Genomic DNA, 7,516 nt, shown 5'->3' with positions numbered 1-7,516 from the left:
GGGGTTAGAGGGGTTCTTAGTATAGGGAGGGTAGATGAATTAGGGGAGGGGGTGTCGGGTGTATGTGTTGCTAAGATTTAACTTTCTGACATTGTAAATTAAGGTGTGAACTCTAAGCTTAGACATGATGTGTTTGCAATGCATGGATAATTAATATGAATTTACATAAATGCTTGAATTATCATTCATTAAATATTCTTGACTATACTAGAATTACTTTTTCAATATCTAAGAAAATCCACACAGTTAATATTTTTTCTTTTTCTAAATTTGGCATTTGAAGTAAATAATGAAACGTATTTCAATTTTTTAATTGATTTTTTCATCTAAAAAGTAGTAATCTCTGTTTGTTTGTATGTATGTCTGATCATAACTCTTGAACCCCTGAAAACTAATTTGCCTCAAATTTGCTTGACGAACTCGATAGAACTACGGGAATATTCTATACTTGGTTTAAAAGTTCCAAGTTAAGTGGGTGCCTTTTATAGTTTAAAACAGTGCTTAGGATCCGGATCCGTTGGATCCGCAAGATTTTGGCTTCCTGGATCCGGATCATCAAAAATTTGAGGATCCACGGATCCGGATCCTAGGGGTAAAATGTCAACCAAAAACTACAAAAAAAAATTCTTTTTACTCCAAAACCCCAAATCTGAACTTTTGAAAAAAAAGATTATAAAAATTTCCTCATTTATGAATGGTTCATCAAGTTTTAGAATAAAAATAAGCGAAAAAAAAAATTTGAAAATTTCAGTAAATCTTAAAGAAATGACCTGGATCCGGATCCATTTTTTTCCAGTGCGGATCCAGGATCCGGATCCGGATCCGCATCAAAATTGAATGGATCCTTAGCACTGGTTTAACATATAATAGAACTTTTTTAATAGTTTTTAATCAATTACTAAGATAGGATGAGACTTCAGAGACAATTATACAGAATTTATACTGTCCCCTCCCCCTACCTACTCTACCTTCTCTAAATTATGATGATAAATGTATCCTGTATTTCAAGGTATATATATATGTATACACCGTCAAGAAAATACAGCATTTACAGGGATTGTTAATTAATTTGAAAAAGGGAGCGTGAAAACTATTAGTTGATGGGTTTCTACGTATTTTGATCCGAATTTGGAAAGATTTAAAGGTACTGTATGCGTAATATCAAGTAACCCTGTGACAATGTCCAATACACAACGGTTCCCTTAAAACCTTTATCTGATCAATAATGTGAGAGATATTGACTTTTTTCAAAATAAAGAATGTTTTCATTTTTATAACCAATGTAGAGAACCCATAGTTGAAAATAAATAGTATTTAAAATCATTAACATTGATGTCTAATTCATGCTTGATCAGATAAAGCTTTTAAGGGTACCATCGTGAACTCGGCATGGTCATCTGTTCATGGAGAGTCCTTCAAATTACGCTTACAGTCCCTTTAAAGGTTATATTTCAGGCGAGACGACAAAACAATTGACGGGAAAGAAAATGAAGACTTAAGGAGAGGGAAAAACAAATAACGCATGCACCTCTGACCCTTTAGTAAAAGTAAATGTAAGCTAAAGTCTGACCGTGTAAACCTTGATGCACCGACTAGTCCTATTGAGTGCCTGCTTTATTTACCCAATGTACAGGCAATACCGTACAAACTGGGACCGGAAAGGTTGACCCGGCTCGGAAATTGAAATGTACTACGACTGCCCATGATAAAAGAATAAAGGAAAGCGGGAAAAAGAGAAAAGTTCAGGTTTTTAACTAGAAGGCGTGAATATCCGGGAAAAAAAAACAAAAACAAAAAAACATGCCAACTATGAAAGGAAGAAAAGAAAAAATGAGAAAAGAGAATGTTGGAAAGAAAATGATTATGTAAAAGGTAATTAAATCAAATCAAATCAAATATATATATTTGTATAAAAAAAAGTTTGTTATAAAAATGGGGAAAATAGAAAATTGAAGAAAAAAGAAGAAAGAAAAACTTAAATAGAAAAATAGAACAGACTAGAGGAAAAACGACTAATTACAAAATGGGAAAGTGGCCGGGGAAAAATCAGATCTGGAAGGTAAAAAAGCAGATCTGGAAGGTAAAAAATCAGATATGGAAGGTAAAAAAGCAGATATGGAAGGTAAAAAAGAAAATGAGAAATTGTAATAAACTAAGAAGAAAGAAGAAAGGCCTTAAACACAGGATGTGCTGGGTAAATTACAACTATATACTTGTATACACTGCGCTTGGAAAATAAATCATATCACAGTAATACACCTTATCAAAGAAGCAAGAAGAGGAGGGTAGGGGGCAGCAGGGGGTAACGGTGGAATGAGGATGAGGATGTTTTGCATGTAATGTATTATTACAAATGGGATTATTAAATAGAATGTTTAATCGTGTTAAGACAATTTTACAAGGAGTAATTCTAACGAAGGGAAAGTGTATAAATTCAAACGAAAATGTTTTTAACATTAATTTTAAACTGTTCATTTTGAGATGTCTAGTTGTTATTAATTAATTAACTAATTAAAGAATCTCTGCTATTGTTTGCGTTTAAAAAAGTGAAAAGCATGTTACTGTAAGGATTCTGTTTTGATTAAACGTTCAGAAATTATTTTTAAGTCTTCAAATGCGAGGAAAATATTTTTTTGCATTGATAAACTTATTAATTTGGTAATTAAAGACTTAAATGTACATTGACAAGGAACCCTGAATGACAAATGTTGCAACTCGTTTCTAATTTCTCATTCTTTTTGGGTAACTCTGCTTTCAACTTTTCAAGTATATCTTACAGTAAGAACCAGAAAACTGTGGAAATATGAAGACGACATTTTATCAGTGCTTACAAGTGTATCCGATTTTTTTACTATGGTTTCCAACGCAAGTGAATTTTACTTGCGCGCAATTGCAGAGCCTTTAATTCCGCGCAGTTCCGTTAGACGGAGTTCCCATTGGAAACCCTTGTTGTTATGAAGGAAATAACTTACTAGTAACTTATCAAATCAGCCAATTGGGTCTGTTCCAACGAGGTTATAGTGTATAGAGTGATGATGTACGCTAATCCTTTACTAATTGTATATGACATAAACTATACCGAGAGCGTATTTGATTATTATAAGTTTATTCTGGCCTAACCTATAGTATATCAATATTAGTTAACAGTTGTAAGTGTACAGTACAGCTAACTAAGCACACAGGTAGAGAACTATCATCCCCCCTGGTCTGTTCACCCTAAAAACTGTGTGTCTCATGTTCATTTGAAGTTATACTTGACTTTAAAAGTCGTCTTTATATTCCGAAGTTTTTTTTGGTTCTGTCTGTAATTCAGAATGTGCCATTCATTCACTTTTTCTTAGATCTCCGTCTATAATTTGGTTCGACCATTTCCTTCTGGTTTTTATTTTCAATTATTTCAACAAAAAGTGTTCCAGGTACTTTATTCCGACTGATAAACGGTGAGAAAAGAATGGAAACAAATCAAGTTTTGATTGACATGAAACACTGGCGTTCAGATCTCTTTTTAACCGACAGCTTTCTAAGGAAAAAGAGAAAATAAAAATGTGTTCCAGNGTTAACTAGCTGCCTAGTTGACTAGCTGACTGGTTGAATAGTTAAATAGCTGACAAGCTGACTAATTAACTAGCTGACTAGTTAATTAGCTGAATAGCTGACTAGCCGAAAAACTGGCTAGCTTACTACCAAACTAGCTATCTAACTGACTAGCTGTCCAACGTACTAGCTTACTAGCTGACTAGTTACCTAGATGACTAGTAAATTAACTGACTAACTAACTAGCTGACGGGCTGACTAGTTAACTAGGCGACAAGTTAACTTGCTAACTAGTTATTTAGCTGACTAGATAACAAACTGACTAGCTAAATAGTTAACTAGTGGACTAGCTGACTAATTAAATAGCTGACTAGTTAACTAGCTGACTAGTTAACTAGCTGACTAGTTTACTAGCTGACTAGTTAATGAGCTGGGTACCTGACTAGCTCACAACCTGGCTAGCTAACTAGCAAACTAGCTAAATAACTGGCTAGCTGACTAACGTACTAGCTTACTAGCTGACTAGCTGACTAGTTGACAAGCAAACTAGCTGACTAGCTGACTAACTTACCACGATTATATATATATATATTATTTAGGAGGAAATTATCTGCCCTAAGGGATAATTAGCCAACGTTTGTGTTGGTTCAGAGTGTCTCAACAATTTAACAACAAAATAAAAATATTCCTTTGCAAGAAGATACCAAATGTCAGCTTAACCAAATTTTATTTTAAAAAATGTTAAACGTAGAATTTGGACAGATTTGAGAAAAATTTAGATTCTTCGAACACTCTTTGTATAGTAGAAGTTAAGAGAGGGGATGGAGTTCTAAACCCTAGACTGTAAATCATTTAACAATAAGAGACATCAACGTCAGGGAATTTCTATCAGGATTTGGCTTAAACTTCTTGATTTAGAAAAACAGATTTGCCATGAACAAAATCTAAAGTTTTTAAATTATATAAAATTATCAAATAAACAAAGATAATTCTTCAGATCAGTCTTAATTTTTTTCTTTAAATATGAAACTATATATCAGAAATCAGCACCAGAAAAAGAACTGTAGGACCAGGACCAGGACCAAGATAAGATTAAGGACCAGGACCAGGATTAGGATCAGGAACAATCAGTGCTAGGACCAGGACCAAGGCCAGAATCAAAACAAGGATTAGGACAAGGACCAGAAGCATTGCTGGGACCAGAACAAGGACAAGTACCAGTGCAAGGACAATGACTTGAACTAGAACCATGAGAGGAACTTTTTACCAAACTTTTAATCATAATTAACTCTTTCATACATTAGATAGAAGTTGGGAAACTACATTTTCATAAGAAGCGAAATTCACTATTATAATAAACTCCCATATCCCTGAAAATCTCCTATTATAATACACTCCCATATCCCTGGAAATTCACTATTATAATACACTCACATATCCCTAAAAATTCATTATCATAATACACTCCCATATCCCTGGAAATTCACTATTATAATACACTCCCATATCCCTGAAAATTCACTATTATAATACACTCCCATATCCCTGAAAAATCACTTTTATAATGCACTCCCATATCCCTGAAAATTCATTATTATAATACACTCCCATATCCCTGAAAATTTTCTGTTATAATACACTCCCTTATCCCTGAAAATTCATCATTATAATACACTCCTATATCCTTGAAAATTCCCTATTATAATACACTCCCATATCCCTGAAAATTCAGTATTATAGTACACTCCCATTTCCCAGAAAATTTGCTTTTTATAATACATTCCCATATTCCTGAAAATTCCCTATTATAATACACTCCCATATCCCTGAAAATTCACTATTATAATACACTCCCATATCCCTGAAAATTCCCTATTATAATACACTCCCATATCCCTGGAAATTCACTATTATAATACACTCCCATATCCCTGAAAATTTCCTATTGTAATACACTCCCATATTATAATATAGTACGAACCATAACTAGAATTGCGGGTAAATGGCTTGTTAGGTGTTATTGGTGTGTTTTACCAAAAGATTTCCTTTTTATACCTTGCTAATAATAGGAAATACGTAATTTCAAGTAACTATACATTTAAACTATAACATTCCCTTTGGTAAAATACTTTTTAACCTTTATCTGAGGAGTGACGAGGAGATATTGTCGTGTTTTTCGGAAACAATGTTCATTTTTTTGGTCTCTGTTAAAAAATTTGCAGAAACCACACAGATTTTGGCGAGGTTTTGTCAGTTTATGAACCAGATTTTAGCCAGGTTTTGTCAGGAAAAAAACCAAATTTTTTCCAGGTTTTGGCAGTTTATGAACCATATTTTGGCCAGGTTTGTCATTTTATAAATCAGATTTTGGCCTATTTTTGCAACGTTTTGTTTGTTTTATGTCCAGGTTTAACATTTTAGGTATTTTTTGACAATGCAAATCTAAATATGGGCCAAGAGTGCATGCAGAGTAGTAGCTTTATACATAATGATGGTTGGAGGGAAGGAGGGGGGGAGCAAAGATGAACCTTAATTAGGATTAATTACACTTTAATTTCTATAAAAAATTGATGATTGATTATTAGATGATTTAATCAAAAATCGAGCATTTAATATTTAATTTTGACCTATATTAGACAAAGATGGCAAAATCCGGATAATTCACTTAATTGGAAAAACTATTTGCTTTCCATCAACATTCAAGAATTACATTAGTGTACTCAAATCATCAGATGTCGTCTTCATTTTCCTGCCTACCGTGCTTCCTGCCTACCATGTTTCCTACCTCACATACCTCCTGCTTACCATGCTTCCTGCCTACTATGCTTCCTTCCATCGATGCTTCCTGCTTACCATGCTTTCTGCCTGCCATGCTTCCTGCCCACCATGCTTCCTGTCTACCATGCTTCCCGCCTACCATGCTTCCTGCTTACCATTCTTCCTGCCTCCAATGCCTCCTGCCTACCATGCTTCCAGCTTCCATGCTTCCTGCCTTACATGCTTCCTGCCAACCATGCTTCCTGCCTTACATGCTTCCTGCCTACCATGCTTCCTGTCTACCATGCTTCCTCCCTACCATGCTTCCTGTCTACCATGCTTCCTGCCTACCATGCATCCTTTCTTCCAAGCTTCTTGATTACCATGCTTCCTGCCTACCATGCTTCCTTTCTGCCTACCATGCTTCCTGCATACCATACTTCCTTTTACCTGCCTTTTACAAGCTCCTTCAATGCTTCCTGTCTACTTTGCTTCCTGTCTACCATGCTTCCTGTCTACCATGCTTCCTGCCTACTATACTTCCTGCCTATCATACTTCCTTCCTACCATTCTTCTTGCCTACCATGCTTCCTGCCTACCATGCATCCTTTCTTCCAAGCTTCCTGTTTAACATGCTTCCTGCCTACCATGCTTCCTTTCTGCCTACCATGCTTCCTGCATACAATGCTTCCTTCCTTCCAAGCTTCCTGCTTTCCATGCTTCCTGCCTACCACCATGCTCCCTTTCTGCCTACCATACTTCCTGCATACCATACTTCCTTTTACCTGCCTTTTACAAGCTTCCTTCCTTAAATGCTTCCTGCCTACTTTGCTTCCTGTCTACCATGCTTCCTTTTACAAGCTTCCTGTCTACCATGCTTCCTGCCTACCATACTTCCTGCCTACCATACTTCCTGCCTACCATGCATCCTGACTACCATGCTCCTTGCCTAATGCCTATCATGCTCCTTGCCTACCATGCTCCTTGCCTACCATGCTGCCTGCCTATCATGCTTCCTGCCTACCATGCTTTCTGCCTACCATGTTCCCTGCCTAGACCGGATTGCCTGATAGAACTATATGTTTTCTTAATCTTCTTTGTACATTTATTCAAATAAATGCATTTTTGTCATTTCCTCAAATTCGCAATCTCCCCACACCCCACCCCCTTCTACAGTCTACACATCATCCTCTACCTCTTCTCTCCCCCCCCCCCCCCCCCCCCC

The sequence above is a fragment of the Eurytemora carolleeae genome, unplaced genomic scaffold (genome assembly GCF_000591075.1).
Source record: "Eurytemora carolleeae unplaced genomic scaffold, Eaff_2.0 scaffold308, whole genome shotgun sequence".
Taxonomy (NCBI): Eukaryota; Metazoa; Arthropoda; class Copepoda; order Calanoida; family Temoridae; genus Eurytemora; species Eurytemora carolleeae.
Note: the sequence above shows the minus strand (reverse complement) of the source record.